Below are 15,571 nucleotides of genomic sequence, written 5' to 3' on the forward strand. Positions count from 1 at the left end.
GTGAAGCAGAATATAAATTCTTCCTGCAAATTCCGTCCTTTATTCTCAGAAAATAGCAGAAACAAGTGTCAGTCTAAAGAAGCAGTGTCAAGGGAAAAAGAAATTTAAAATATCTAGACGTGAGAGTTGGTAAACTTTGATTCTAAATTTACTTACAATTCCTGAAGTGCATGAGTTGGCTTTGCCTCATCCATTCCCAGGCACTAGATTTGAATATACTAAAAGCTAGTTCCAGACCCAAAAATCATGGGAAATGAGCACCGGAGTTAGAAATACAAGGCAGGACATAAAAGACTCAACATCTCCTATGGTCCATGATATGATTGCATTACGATACTTAAGAACCTTTACTAATTTTTATCACTGGCAATCATGTTGAATATAAGCCAGTAAGTAAAACTTATTACGATGTTGTTAGGTTTCATTGAAAAATAGAACCTGTGTAATTGAACTATTCTTTTACTTATCACCACTATTTCAAGAGAGCTTTGAGAACATTTTTTAATAACTCAGCTGATTCTCAAAGTCAAATCCCTGGAAATTCCAAAGGAAAATAATAAAGAGAACTGGAAACAACAGGCTACCACAAATACTTATGCCTGTGGTTGGCTTTTAAATTGACTTTTTCATTAAAATTATAATAGAAGAAGAAACACTGAATTTTGCTGTGATATATAAGCTTCAGTTCTGTATGTTTATGTGTACATGTGTCATGGTGTCTGTGTATGTCTGTCTATCGATACATGAAATATGGGGGGTCATCTTTCCCCTACATTAACAATTACACCGTGTGGGCTATGTGGACTTCACTTTACATATATTGGTATATGTAATACATTATCTCTACTATTTTTATTTCAATAAAACAAGAACACATGTTACATTCACATGTACCACACTTACATTTACCTTCTCTTGCACAGAGATTTTGAAGATGAATTGTTTACTTACTGACAATCTCAATCAAAATCTTATTTAAATCTTAATTAAATATGAATAAGTGAAACTTTCATAGTCCTTATACAAATGACAAATGAAGTTAGGCAATTACATGTAAGTTTAGTAAGAAAATATCGTTAGCCACTAGATTGCAGAATGTGTAAAATTCGGTAAGCAGGTAGAAAACCTTTCACTATTTGAAATGATCAAAATCACTCTCAACTTTAATTCCTCATTTTTTTCAGAGAAAGTTATGTTTGGTTTTTTCCTCTGTTGTTTCAATATAGTCATTCAGAAACCTACCTGTTGTGACAGACATCCTGTACTTACTGTTGTTGCCCGAACCACATGCACATCATATTTAATTTCACCCAATGCCTATTGGGAAATAAATCTAAGCCTCTGCCCGCTCTGCTGTTTGTTTTCCAAACGTGATTAATTGCGTTCCTAGCTCAGTGTCCCCCGGGAACCCTGTAACAAGTGCCGCGAAGGTTGAACTCCTCGTTCTTCCCCCAGGTCACCAAATTAATCAGGGTCAGAAACTGACCGGGTCACGAAACACACCCTCTTCTAGTGCAACTAGACATCAAAGAACTGAAAGACATCCTCTCCTAAAAGACTTCCATGTCCTTCTCTCTTCTCATCATGTCTCCTCCACTTCTGAAACAGGCTCCTTCATGGCCCAGTTGGAAGTGTGGTAATACTTCCAACGTGATGCTTTTTAAATTAATCATTGTTTGATTCCTCCCAACTCTGTCCCAGTCACACTGATTGCAATTATTTTGTGCCATGCATCATCCATTACATCTACGCTGCTCTTTCTGATGGGTTTTCCTAATGTGACCATGTATGTATGTCTCCATATTCACACAAGCCTTAGAACATAGATTTGCAATAGCGATGGAACAGTAAATGTGTGTTGTTAAATATTTTCAGGTTGTTAGTCTGGGAGATATTTAGTAGAAAGTAAGAGACAACCTTTCATCTATATTTATACCAATGTTTATGCTATACTTATACAATATTGTTCATATGCATATTGATGATCAACTATAGGAAAGTATATGTTGGTATAATGTTCTCCAGCAAAAAGCCAAATTCTATTGATTTCTAAAATAAATTTTGTATACTATTAATGATATTTTGGAAGTGCAAGAAATGTGAATAGTCTATTTATCCCAAACTCTGTTCTACATCTACTAATTTAATGGTCCACACTTCCTCAGTATTGTTCTTCCATCTTGTCCTCCAGCTTCACTGGAATCCTCCTTTGGGGGCAGAGAGATAAATCCCATATTTATATTTTCTAACCATAAAAATGTCTCTGTTCTCCCTTCTGCCCTTGTGTTTTTAAATACCCTTCCTTCTGCAATGGGCTTTGGTGGGCAAAAGTTATGGATTTCAATACGGACCATTGTGCTTGTCTTACCTTACATGTATTTATATATTAGGTAACTGTTCTTTGCATATATTTTCACATATTTCAAACCTTCTTTTATGTCTCTATCTCTCACAATCCCAACACACAGGGAGAACTCTGAGCTCGAAAAATAATCACCAAACTTCCAGAGTGCCACAGACATCATATTCGACTCCAAAGGGCCTGCTCTCAAGAGCTCTCTAGCCAGTGTGTAATAAAGAAAAAAGTCATCCCTCTGTGAAGAGAAAATAGCTATCTTGGCTCTGTCATAAAATATCAGTGCCATGGGAAATTGGCAGAATAGGAACCTGGTCTTGGAGATTTAGGAGAACGAAGAGTTGGTTCAAGTCCCACACCTGCACCGAGGGAACAGAGCATGGAGAGAGCAGGAATAGAAAAGGTTGCCAGGCTGAGACGCAGTCTGCTTCTTTATTTTAGCTGGAGACATCAGTGTCATCTTTGTTTGTAAAAGTGCTAGATGATACAATGTGAAGAAGCACGTAGAGGATAAGTAAATAAGACTCCCATGCTATGCAACACATCAGCCAGGGGAAAAAACCCTGTATTGGCCATGTTGAATGAAATTTTATAATGCATAAGTCATTGCAAGACATACAGATTTCCATGTGCTTTTACAAACCTGCTAATGACTTTAAAGCACAATAATATATCCCATTGTATTTTGTCTTAATTCAGTTAATTTCTTTTTACTCAAAAACCAGTAAATGAAGAACTGAGTGAACCAAAAGTAATAGCACAGCATATAGGCTTGAGCCATGTGTACACCCAGGTAATCTGGGCCAATCCAGTGTCTTCTCAAACCTAAGCCAAGAGTACTCAAGGACATACTGCTTTTTCAAAAGATAAAAAGACTATATCAAAAATAGAGCAAGATAACACTTCCGGCTATACTTACTAAAATATTCTCAAGTGGGGAGTAAAGTTCCTTAGGGATGCACTTTGGGGCCCTTTCATGTTTTACTGTCATTTGTGGAGTGATTGTACTGCTGTAAATAGGCAAAATGACTGCCGTATGGGATATTATTGAGGCAAGCCCAATCTAAATAAGTTTAATAATTCACCAAAATTAAACTAAAGACACTGAGGAATGTGTGCTCCCCGAGAACTCCACACCATGATCTTCCTCTCTGGAGGGAGGGAAAGGGAATTATCCTTGGTCCACACTCATGTCTCCAGGGGTGACAAGTCTCCTTAGATTGCAGTCTGTTTAAGCAGCACCAAGTAATTTAATGAGTGAAATAAAGACAGATGATAGGGGAGAGGGAGGTATTCTTCAGGGAGATGAGAAGAAATCCAGGGAAGGAGAAAGAGGGTAGTATGGTGTTCGAAGGCTGACTAAAAATGACCGAGGTGTCCACAGGTGGGTCATCTCCCCAGATGAATGTAACTATGATGAGTCACACACGTGGAGAGTATTAATAAAAATTTAAGTGCTGGTGAAGGTAGTCCTTTTTCCTGCCTGCTTTCTTCACTAGGTCTGTGTTTTTCTCCAGCACTCTGGTCTCTCTCCTGCTCTCCTTAGCTCTTGTGAATGCAGTGTGGAGTGAGAACAGTTGTCCAACTTGTTGGGTCTGTGGGTAGATGGTCACTAGAGGCTCCTTCTCTCTGCTGGGTGTGCAGCATCCACTATTCTAAGACTGAGTTATTAACAATTGGCTTTTGCTATACATTTATGAGTTTATATATCATTAATTTGGAATTTTCTTTCTTCAGCATCTGTCAAGAATGTAATTCCTGGACTCATGACAGCTTCATTGTGTTATCAGGGAATCAGGCTTCATTGTCTGCTCTACTACTTTTGAGCCTGATTACTATTTTCAAGGCCAACTCACATTTCAATAGTACTACTAGATTTGTTTTTGTTTGTGTTTTTTGAGACAGGGTCTCATGATATATTTCAAGCTGGCCTCAAACTCACTATGTAGCCCTACTGGCCTCAAACCCCGTGGCAATCCTCCTGTCTCAGCCTCCCAAGTGCTAAGATGATAGATGTGTGGCACCACTCCCAGGTCAGAAGCACTGTTGGAGCAGCGTTCTTTATATCCACATTCTAACACTTGGAATGAGAAAGTCTCAAAGATGGCTTCATGCAAGCTCTTTTATAACTGAGTTTACTGTAGATTCACGAGTATTTTTACAGAAATTATAAAGGCTCCTCTCTAAACTTCTTATAAACCTTCACCTTATTCTTTATATCATCTATACCATATTTCCTGTTATACAAGACTTTGTCTAAGCAAGCTCAAACTGATTGTAATAATTTGCCAACTGTTAAAAGTGAAGATACTGATGCATTTGTAACACACAAGAGCTTGATTACCATTAACTACTTCTCTGGTGCATATTTGAAGGGACGGGAATTATCTTTCATGCAAACTTATTTTCCCATGAGATGCTTCCTTGTCTCTAGGGATGAGAACTCTCTTCAGGTTACATTCTGTTTAGTCAGGAACTGTCTTATGCTAAAGCAGGGCTGTCCTTGTTCACGCTGAAGTTTAGCTATACAGTTGCCATTGGCCACTGGTGGACATGAAAGAAAAATTTGATTTAAAAGACCAAGTTGGAAAGGAAATGATGAGGATTGAACTGTACATTCTGAAGCAGAAAAGTTTTTGATGACATTTTCCATAGTGCCATGGAATCCCAAGTTATTAGAATCATGGACAATGTGCTTAAGGTATTCTAGTCAAATTTCCTCACAATAATTCTAGACGATAACTTGTAAGCCTCAAATATTGATGGTGATGAGGATCATAATGGAATCAGCACATTGTATGCATGGACATCTTATAGAGGATTTCAACTTTTCTTCTATTTTTGTTGTTACCCACTACATCTGAAATTAGGCATTGCTATGAAGACCAAACCAGTTTTCAGATGCTGTAATGAAAGTAAATATATGAGTGGAAAGTGGGTTTTTTGATGGAGAGCAATTTTCATCCTCTAAGTTACTGCAAATCCATTGCCACACCATTTTTACTCTCCTCTAATTTATTTATTTATTTATTTTTTGGTACCGGGGATTGAACTCGGGTCCTTGCGCTTGCGCAGCAGGCCGCAAAACCACTGAGCTAAATCCCTGGCCCCTCTGCTCTAATTTAAATAATGTTTTTTGGCATGTTGAGTCTTACACTAGACTACTGAGTTGTTATCACAAAATAGCAAGCTTTTAGTGACTTACAAGCAAAGACAAATTATATTTCACTGTTCTGGATGTGGGAAGTTTCCCACAGGGCACTTGTGGACTGGGTGTCTTGAGGGATAGCAATTTATGTTTCATGGACAACCCAATTTCTTCAGTCCTCCCATGGTGGGTGGAACCAGGAGGGGCTACAGACCTGGTTGGTCAGAAAAGAACCTCATACATGATAAACGTGCTTCTATCTCCCCTCAGAGGCCACACCTACTATTACCATGGGTGGTTAGGATCTCAACATCCAGGGAAACAAAATAAAGCTTTCCCCGAACATCACAATTTCAAAACCATAATCACAGAGGACTGACTATTCAACAGGACTGAGAATGAGGGAGAGGGAAAGGAAAGCTTCCAGGAGAAAGGGATTAAGGAGTTGACAGTAGACAATTCCAACAGACAGGGTTGTAGTACTAGAGGCTTTTAAATTATTCTCTATATTCTTACCGGATCAAGCCTCACTGGATTCCAAACTTCATACCACTGTTTTATACAACTCAAGACTTCACTAAATGTCAAACCCTCAGCTTGGGCTCCCTCAGTCTCCCAAAGAAGCGTTGTTTCTGTCTGCTGTTTCTGTCTGCGACTGAGTATTCCGTCCAGTGACACCTGTGTTCTGCATTGAGGATTTAGACATTTTGCCATGGAATTTAATTGACAGTCTGTTTATTTCAGGACTGTCTTAAGGTTATGTGAACTATATGAATTCTAAGCTAATGTTTGTTTTTTCACTACACATAACATTCCTTAGTAACTAAACTGGATTTCCCTCAAATGCAAAGCCCATAAATATGTTTAAAAGACATTAGTAAAATATTCCCTAATTTCATTATAATTAAAATTAAATCAAGAAATGAACACATAAAATGATGGTATGATTCAAAATGAGAGGAACATTTTTATATGGAAGGAATATCATGTAATAATGTAAGACATATAACAAAGGCAAACAGTTGGATGTCGGCAACATTTTATTAGTACATTTTAGCACAAGTATTTATTGTACAAAACTAAACTAAGTGACACAACTTATTTATGTGGTGTTATGAGATATAATTTTATAGAAACAAGAGCCGCTGTAAATACTTAGCTTTGCATGCATAAGGAAACTTTTTAAAACCACCTTTTCTTTTGCACCTTTTCAAAGGCCTCTTTCACATCCTTGTTCTGTAGGCTGTAAATCAGAGGGTTCAGCATGGGAATCACCAGGGTGTAAAACAGTGAGGTCATTTTGTCTTGATCTAGGGAGTAGGAAGAACTAGGGCGGAAGTACGTGAAGAGCATGGTTCCCTGGAAAATGGCAACCGCAGTGAGGTGGGAGGCACAGGTGGAGAAAGCTTTGAATCTTCCCTCAGCAGAGCGGATCTTTAAGATTGACAAAATGATATAGCAGTAGGAGACCAGCACTCCTGAAATGGTGCTCAATTCAATAAACCCAAAGATGATAAATATCACTAACTCATTGACCTGTGTATCCGAGCAAGACAATAGAAGGGGAGGAGGGACATCACAGAAGAAATGATTAATCTCATTGGACCCACAGAAACACAAGCAGAATGCAAATCCTGTGTTTATCAAAGCATCTGCCAGTCCCATCAGGTAAACCCCAGCCAGGAGCTGGGCACACAGCCTGCTGGACATGTGGGCTGTGTACAGCAGGGGGCTGCTGATGGCCTTGTACTGGTCGAAGGCCATGACCGCCAACAGCACACACTCAGAGTCCACAAACATACAAAAGATCAAGAATTACAGAGCACAGCCAACAGTGGAAATCGATTTCCTCTTAGCTAAGAGGTCCACCAGCATCTTGGGTCCGATTGCAGTGGAATAGCAGAGATCACAGACAGACAGGTGGCTGAGGAAAAAGTACATGGGGGTGTGGAGCTGGGAATCAAATCTAATCAACATGATCATTCCAAGATTCGCCAGAAGATTGATGAGGTAAACAAGCAGAAACATGGTGAAAAGGGTCACTTTGACATCGGCATTATTGGTGATTCCCAAGAAAACAAATTCACTCAAGGAGGAGCAGTTTCCCCTGTCCATTCTTCTTTATTCTTGTGCAACCTTGAAAATAAATTTCAAAAGATAAACAGGTACATATTTAATTCATTTGCACATCTACAAATTATCAGCAACACAGATCATTTTCTATACCTGTAATTCTCTTTCTTAACCTCAGAAAATTATTGTTATATTCCATGATTTAAAACACATTGCATCTACTGAAAATAACAAAATATATTAGAAAGCAGATGAGAAAATCTGATTGAAATCTAGATGCCATTGGGATGTTACTCTGTCTACAATGTTTAATTTCTCTGGTCGTTACCTTCCTTTACTTCAGGAAGTATATTTTCAATGTATTGAAATTTCCATACATTTTTCAAAATAATATGTAATGAACACCAGTCTTGAGGAGACTTGGGTGTGAGATGCAGGACTAGGCATATAGCATTCTTAGAAACATCGCCATAGACACAAAATAATTCCAATTATGATGCTCCTCAAACTTTTTGACTGGTTTTTAGAAACACTGTGTTGGCTCTAGAAATAATGGGCATATCACTGATTAATAAGAAGCAAATTATATTCTTCTGTTTCATGGTAAATGTGATCTTTAGTGTTTGATAGTACAGTACATGAAATAGGTATTATTTAATTTTTTCTGAAAGTGCATTGTCATTTGCTTCAATGTTCTGCTTATTCCTAGGGGTAGTCTGGAGCTAACTCCTGACTTTTTAAAGAGAAATTTTAAAATGGAAGTGTACACACTATAGTGTAGCACATGATGTAGTACACCATAATATAGCAAGTTTTAAATGACTTTTTATTTTAAAAATGATAACAGTATAAGGGGCAATAAGTAGTTCTGGGATATAAAGGCTTCATTCCATTATGTATACGTGCATGTCTTCCTGAATTTGTAGGACATCAGAAAATTGGAATACAGGAAATGTATATTTGAGCATCTATTTTTTATTTTTAATTATTTATTGTTGTTTTGGTCTGGATAACTATGGCATGTGATTCATACGGAATTGAAATGGCATCTATTGTTAAGTATGTGATACAATTATCTTATAAATTATTAACCCAAAGAAACAATAAAACCAGTGAACTGGTGTAGGTTCCTACACAATGATAAAATGAGTAAAGGCTTACCTATGAATATAGAGCAAAATACAACTAAAAGTTGGTTTGTAGATAATAAGTACAGTCAGAGTTTTCCAGTTCTGAGTAGAAAAGGCTGTTTTGAAACATTGCACTTCAAATTGACTTTACTAAACTGGGGTAAAAGAATTCATTTCTAAATCTTTCTTCAAAGATAGTTTTCACTCTCACATTTTTAACCTTGGAAATTCAGGCGCTTACCTGAGATGAACAGATTTTGGTAGCTGAACACCAGGTAGACAGAGTGTTATTGTATAAGGTAGAATTTGGGAATTAAACTCTCTGAAGCTATTTCCCCCAGGCTTTGGTGATATGCAAACATGTGCTTAATTATATTTATGTCTGTATTTCCACTGTGTATACATGAATTTTTTAAGCAAAAATTGACCTTTAATTCTTTACTGTTGTCACCAAAATTATCTATGATGAAAACTGCAAATTAAACTTATAGTAAAAAATGACAATATATACATGCATTATTCTTTGAAATATAATCTGTATCATCCTCATCCAGTTAAAGCACAGTCTCATTAAATCATATAGGCCCCTAAACATTTCCAATTCTATTCTATATTTCAATTTTTTCTACTTTTAAAACTCCTTCACCATTTTCATATTACATTTTAATGAAATTTTTGAGATATGGGTCATGTACTTTAAATATCACATTATTAAAGTCAATAAATTTTGGTGTTATTATAATCACAAGCTTGGGAAACCACCACCACTGTCTACTTTCAGAACATTTTTCATCACTTCAGTTAAAAAATAAACAAAAACTATATCCCTAGTAGTCATCACTCCTCTTAGTCTTCTCTCCTCAATTACTGGCAAACTTTATTCTACTTTCTGACTTTATGTATTTACTTATTCTTCTAATCAGATGTAAAGAGAAATATTCCATGTGTCATTTTATGTTGCTGTTTTCTCAGCAGAATATTCTAAACATTTCTTCTTTTTGTGACCCATATCAGATTTTCATTCCATCTCATGGCTGAATAATATTTAATTTTAAGAATATAACACACTGCAACCATCTGTGTGTAATTTGATGTTTGCCTAGTTTTTTCTACTTTTCTTGCTTTCGTGAATAATAATCTGTGAACACTAAGGTTAATGGAAGTTTAAAGGTCAGTATTTTCACCCAGCATTCGTATCTTTCCACTGGACAGCCACATGTCGTTCACCCATGTTGTACTGATTTCATTACTGTATCATATTATCTACACTTACTACTTTAATTTCTGAATTATGTTAAATATATTCATATAAGACTTGTTCTATTACATTTAAGTCTTTAGAAATGTGTATTCTATCTTTTATTATTCCCTGAAGTCTCTAGTAAGACAATTTACAAAGATAATTGCTGACTTCATATTGTTGCTAAATATTTCGGGCACTTTATAATGGGCAATAGGAGGCAAAAATTAGAATTACACAGGAATTGAGGACTTTTCCCTGCCAAAATATTTCACATGTGTAAGGATGACTTATTTAAGACTTATACACAAATAACTATTTTTCTCAAAATCAGTTTCATATTTTTATAAAAATAATTTCATTTCCTATTCTCCATGGGAATTCTGTGTAAAATTGAGAATTACAGGAAGATTGAGTTTTATATCCACAACAAATAGCAATAAAATTCTCAACATTCTTTTAACCATTGCCTACCACTCTGGTATCTGTTCTGTTTGGGCTATTTCAAAAGATCCTAGAGCTAACTGTGTTTTAGAATTGCTTTTTTTTGCTGAATTGATTCCTATATCATTTTACAGTCACCTTCTTCTCCTTTTTACTTTTTTTGACTTCGTCTATTCTGATAGAAGCATGTTACTCCTTCTTTCTTTTGTTGTCAAATTTTGTGGGATATCTTATTGTATCCATTCCTCTTCAATGTATTTGTGTCCTGAGATATGAAATGAGTTTTTGGAGACAACATATAGAGCAGTACATCCATATTGGTTTTTAATGGTTCCTGGAGGCATTGTTAGTACCAAAAATGATAAGTCACAAATTATTCTGGCCAATTGAAAAGAACAAGTTCTAGCCTGCTCCTGGAGTACCAGACAAAGTACAAGTGCCAGGATGAAATTTTCCAAACAAAATACATTAATATATTCCATGAGTTTCAAATACACTTAGTCATTCTATACATTCTATTCAGAGAACTTTCTTTACATTCAATGTAATTATTAATAGATAGTGTCTTATTACACCCACTTTGTCAATGGTTTTATAGATTATAATTTTTTTATTTTTGCAATGGCTTTATTTTTTTCTCTTTCTCAAAATTCCTCTTGTTCAGTATTTATAAGTGATTTACTCTAGCAGTATGATTTGATAACTTGCTGATTATTTCTGGTTTGTCTATTACAGATTTTTGCCTAGAGATTATCATGAGGCTTAGAGAAAAACATCTGTACATCATAAGCCTTTTTGAAGTGATTGCAATTTATGGTTGTAAGCATAAAGCAAAGACAAACAAAAAATTAAAAAGTTACAATAAGAAGAAAATTCTCAAGGGCAGGCTTCCATCTCGTAATTTGGAAGTTTGATATTCTTTTTTATACTTTTCTATATTGCCTATCCCTTAACATACAAATGTAATTTTTGCTTTTTTTAACTATATATACACACTCATATATGTATTGCTCTTTTTAACTGTTTATGTGTGTGTGTGTGTGTGTGTGTGTGTGTATAGTTTTAACAGGCTTACAATACTGAAGAATATTTAATGTTTGTATACTTACATTTAACAATGAATTCTGTACCTTCCCAAGTTTGGGTCTACTCATTTATGTCTTTTGTTTTAGTTTGTAAAACTTCCTTTATTATTTTCTGTAGGATAGGTCTAGGTAGTTATATTCTCCCAGATTTTGTTTCCCTGGGAATGTCTTGATCCATCCTTCATTTCTAAAGTACACTTTTGCTCTCTACAGTATTGTTAGTTAAAACTTTTTTCTTCTGTCTTGTGAAAATGTCATGCTTCATTATCCTTTTGCATAAAGAAGAATGCTATCTGGTTAAATGGGACAGTCTTAGTTTCCTTTCTTTTTTTCTTGCTGTCTTGAGACTCTTCTTTTTGTTTTCACATTTGAGAGCCTGAATAAAACATGTCTTGGGATAGAGTACCTGAACCTAATCTTCCTCTAATTGGATATTTGTGTTTTTCTCCAGCATCAGGTCATTTTTTGTTAGAATTTCTTTGCAAAATCTTTCTACTCCTTTGTCATACTTGAGTACCTTTGAGCCACAAAAACCTGCATATTTGGTGTTTAACATTGTCCCAAAGTTCCTGTAAGTTTTTCATGAATACATATTCATTTAAAATTTTTTCTTCTTTGACTTTTATTCCCAAATTCCTTGTCTTCAATGTCACCTAATTTTCTTCTATGTAATCCATCCTCCTATTAATTTTTTCTATCACATTATTAATTTCACTGAGTACATTTTTCAGCTCAAGAATTCTTGTATAATTGTGTTTTAATTGCTTCTATCACTTTCTCCTATATAAGGTGTGATCAAAAGATAAAATGATTCCCCGTCTCCAAGGATGACAATTCTCTTCAGGTTTCAGTCTGTTTAGACAAGAACTAAATTTATATTCTAAAGCAATCTTTCCTTGTAAGCCATTATTTTTAACTGTATATTTGTCATCAGCCGTTGGTGGACATGAAAGAAGAATGAGGTTTTAGGAGACTACAGGGGAAGGAAATAGTAAGGATTGAACAGGACATTCTAGATTAGAAAAGCATTGGGATGACATATTTCATAATACTACAAAATCTTAAATTAAAAGAGTCATGGAAAATATTCTCAAGGTATTTAAGTGTGAACTTTCTAAAAATAATTACAAACAATAAATTTTCAGATCCAGCCCGCCACTCCTGGCCCAGAGGTAGGGGCTTCTAAGCCACCATCCCACTGCTCCTGGTCCAGAGAGAGGGGCTTCTAGGCCACCATCTCTCCTGTCGCTCCCAGCCCAGAGGAAGGGGCCTCCGGGTTGAAGTCTGTCCCATTGCTCCCGGCCCAGAGGTAGGGGCTTCTGAGCCACCATCCCACTGCTCCTGGTCCAGAGGAAGGGGCTTCCAGGCCAGCATCCCTCCTGCCACTCCCAGCCCCTTACCCATGTCACCCAGCTCAGAGGAGGGGAGCTACGTGGGTGCCAACAGCACCTCCCCGCCGCCAGTGGAAATGAGAAGACACATAAAAAAGTCTCAAAACAAGACTTCCAGATCACCTACAGCAACCCCAAAGGGAAATGAGATGGGACACTCTGATACTCAACCACCTGGACCCACTGAACTGGCAACAAAAGGGGATCTGGAAAAAATGAAATCAGAAATAATTTCTCAGATAACAGGAGAGATTGTGCTCCTAGTGCAAGACATGATTAATAAATCTAGAGAGGAGCTGAGGAACATGATGGAATCCCAACTTAGGAAACAAATGGAATCCACAAAACAGATGCAAATAGATCTCCAGGAGATGAAAAACTCCATTGAAAGTCTACACAGCAGAATGAGCCAATGTGAGGACAGAATTTGCAACTAATGACCAGGAAAAGAAAAATTGCTTCAAAATTTTAAGGGAACATGAGAAATCAATCCAGCAGCTGCTAGACGATGCAAAGAAGAATAACATAAGACTGACTGGAGACAAAGAAGAAACAGGAGAGAGTGCAATTTAAAAAAACTCTTCACAGAAGTAATGGCAGAAAACTTCCCAAGCAGGGGAAAAGAAGTTGACATACAGATAAGTGAAGCATATAGGACTCCAAATAGCCTTGATCAAAAAAAAATCTACACATAGGCATATAACTGTTAAGATTCCAGAAACACAACAGAAGAACAAAGTTCTACAAGCAGTTAGAGAAAAGAAACAAATCACATACAAAGGAAAGCCCATCAGAATCACAGACTACTCAACACAAACCATCAAGGCAAGAAGAGCTTGGAGTGACATATTCCAAGCCCTAAAAGAAAACAGCCTCCAACCCAGATTGATGTACCCTGCAAAACTATCTTTCAAAATGGATGGAGAAATAAGATAATTTCATGAAAAAGAGCACCTTAGGAACTTCATGAATACCAAACTGGCACTCCAAAAAATTTTACACAATATCCTAGGAACAGACATTGAGCATCACAACCCCAGAAAGCAAAGCAGAATGAACCCATCTGACATGACAAGAAATTAAATGTAAAGGGGGAGAACCCAACAAAAAGAAAAGGTCATGACAATGATAAGTCAATATGTTTCAGTTATACCCATCAACATAAATGGTCTCAATTCACCAATCAAAAGAAATAGACTGGAAGAATGGGCCAAGAAGCAAAATCCAACAATATGCTGCATAAAAGAAACACACTTCATTCAAAAGGAAACTCATAGACTGAAAGTTAAAGGGTGGCAAACAATATTCCATGTGACAAGAACCCGAAAAAAAGCAGGAGTAGCTATCCTCTTGGCAGATCAAGTAGATTTCAAACCAACACTGATTAAGAGATAAAGAAGGACACTACATCCTTGTAAAGGGAAGAATCCAAGAGGAAGAGATGACAATCATAAATATCTATGCACCAAACACTAGTGCACCCAACTATATAAAACAAATACTAACGGACATGAAAGGTCATATATGCACTAATACAATTGTAGTGGGGGATCTCAACACCCCACTGTCACAAATAGATAGATCAACTAGACTAAAAATAAGCAATGAAATACTAGAACTCAATCGAACTCTTGAACAAATGAACTTAACAGATGTTTACAGAGTCTTCCACCCCACAAAATCAGAATACACATTCTTCTCAGCTGCACATGGGTCATTCTCCAAAATAGACCACATACTCACACATAGAACATGTTTAAGTAAGTGCAAAGGAATTGAAGATATCCCCTGTATATTATCAGACCATAAGGCGATGAAATTGGAGATCCATAGCAAAAGAAACTCAAAAAATTTCATAAACACGTGGAAATTGAGCAACACACTTCTGAATAACCAATGAGTCACAGAGGAAATTAAAGAAGAAATCAGACAGTTCCTTCAATTAAATGACAATGACAATACAACATATCGGAATCTATGGGACACAATGAAAGCAGTCTTATGAGGGAAATTCATAGCAGTGAATACGCATATTAGGAAAACAGAACAAGCCCAATTAAACAACCTGATGCTGAACCTCAAGCTTCTAGAAAAAGAAGAGCAGGACAACCCCAAAGCTCATACAAGGGAGGAAATTATAAAGATCAGAGGAGAAATCAATACAATGGAGACTAAGAGAACGATACAAAAAATCAATGAAGCCAAGAGTTGGTTCTTCGAAAGAATCAACAAAATTGACAAACCTTTAGCCAACCTTGTCAGAAAAAGGAAAGAAAAGGCCCAAATCCATGCAATTAGGAATGAAAAGGGTGAAACTACAACAGACCCAGCAGAAATCCAGAGGATCATCAATACCTACTTCCAGAACCTATATGTCAATAAGATGGACAACACAGAAGAAATGGACAGCTTCCTACATACATGTGAATTACCAAAGTTGAATGAAGAAGACCTAAAAATTCTAAACAACCCGATATCAACCAATGAAATTGAAAATGTAATTAAAAACTTATCAACTAAGAAAAGCCCAGGCCCTGATGGTTTCACTGCTGAATTCTACAAGACTTTTAGAGAGGAACTACTGCCACTACTGTTTAAACTCTTCAATGAAATTGAAAGGGAAGCAATACTCCCAAATTCATTCCTGGAAACAAGCATCACCTTGATCCCCAAAGCAGAGAAAGACCCAACCGAAAAGGAGAAC

General features: G+C 36.5%; 1 pseudogene; it reads right to left on the bottom strand.

Moving 5' to 3' along the window:
* Nucleotides 1–6,686: 6,686 nt before the first annotated feature.
* LOC147820687 (olfactory receptor 5W2-like) lies at nucleotides 6,687–7,619 on the bottom strand (annotated as a pseudogene).
* Between the last annotated feature and the right edge of the window lie 7,952 nt (nucleotides 7,620–15,571).

The sequence above is a fragment of the Heterocephalus glaber genome, unplaced genomic scaffold (assembly GCF_053883595.1).
Source record: "Heterocephalus glaber isolate CG9 unplaced genomic scaffold, H.glaber_assembly_v1.0 deba00001806, whole genome shotgun sequence".
In the NCBI taxonomy this organism is placed as follows: Eukaryota; Metazoa; Chordata; class Mammalia; order Rodentia; family Bathyergidae; genus Heterocephalus; species Heterocephalus glaber.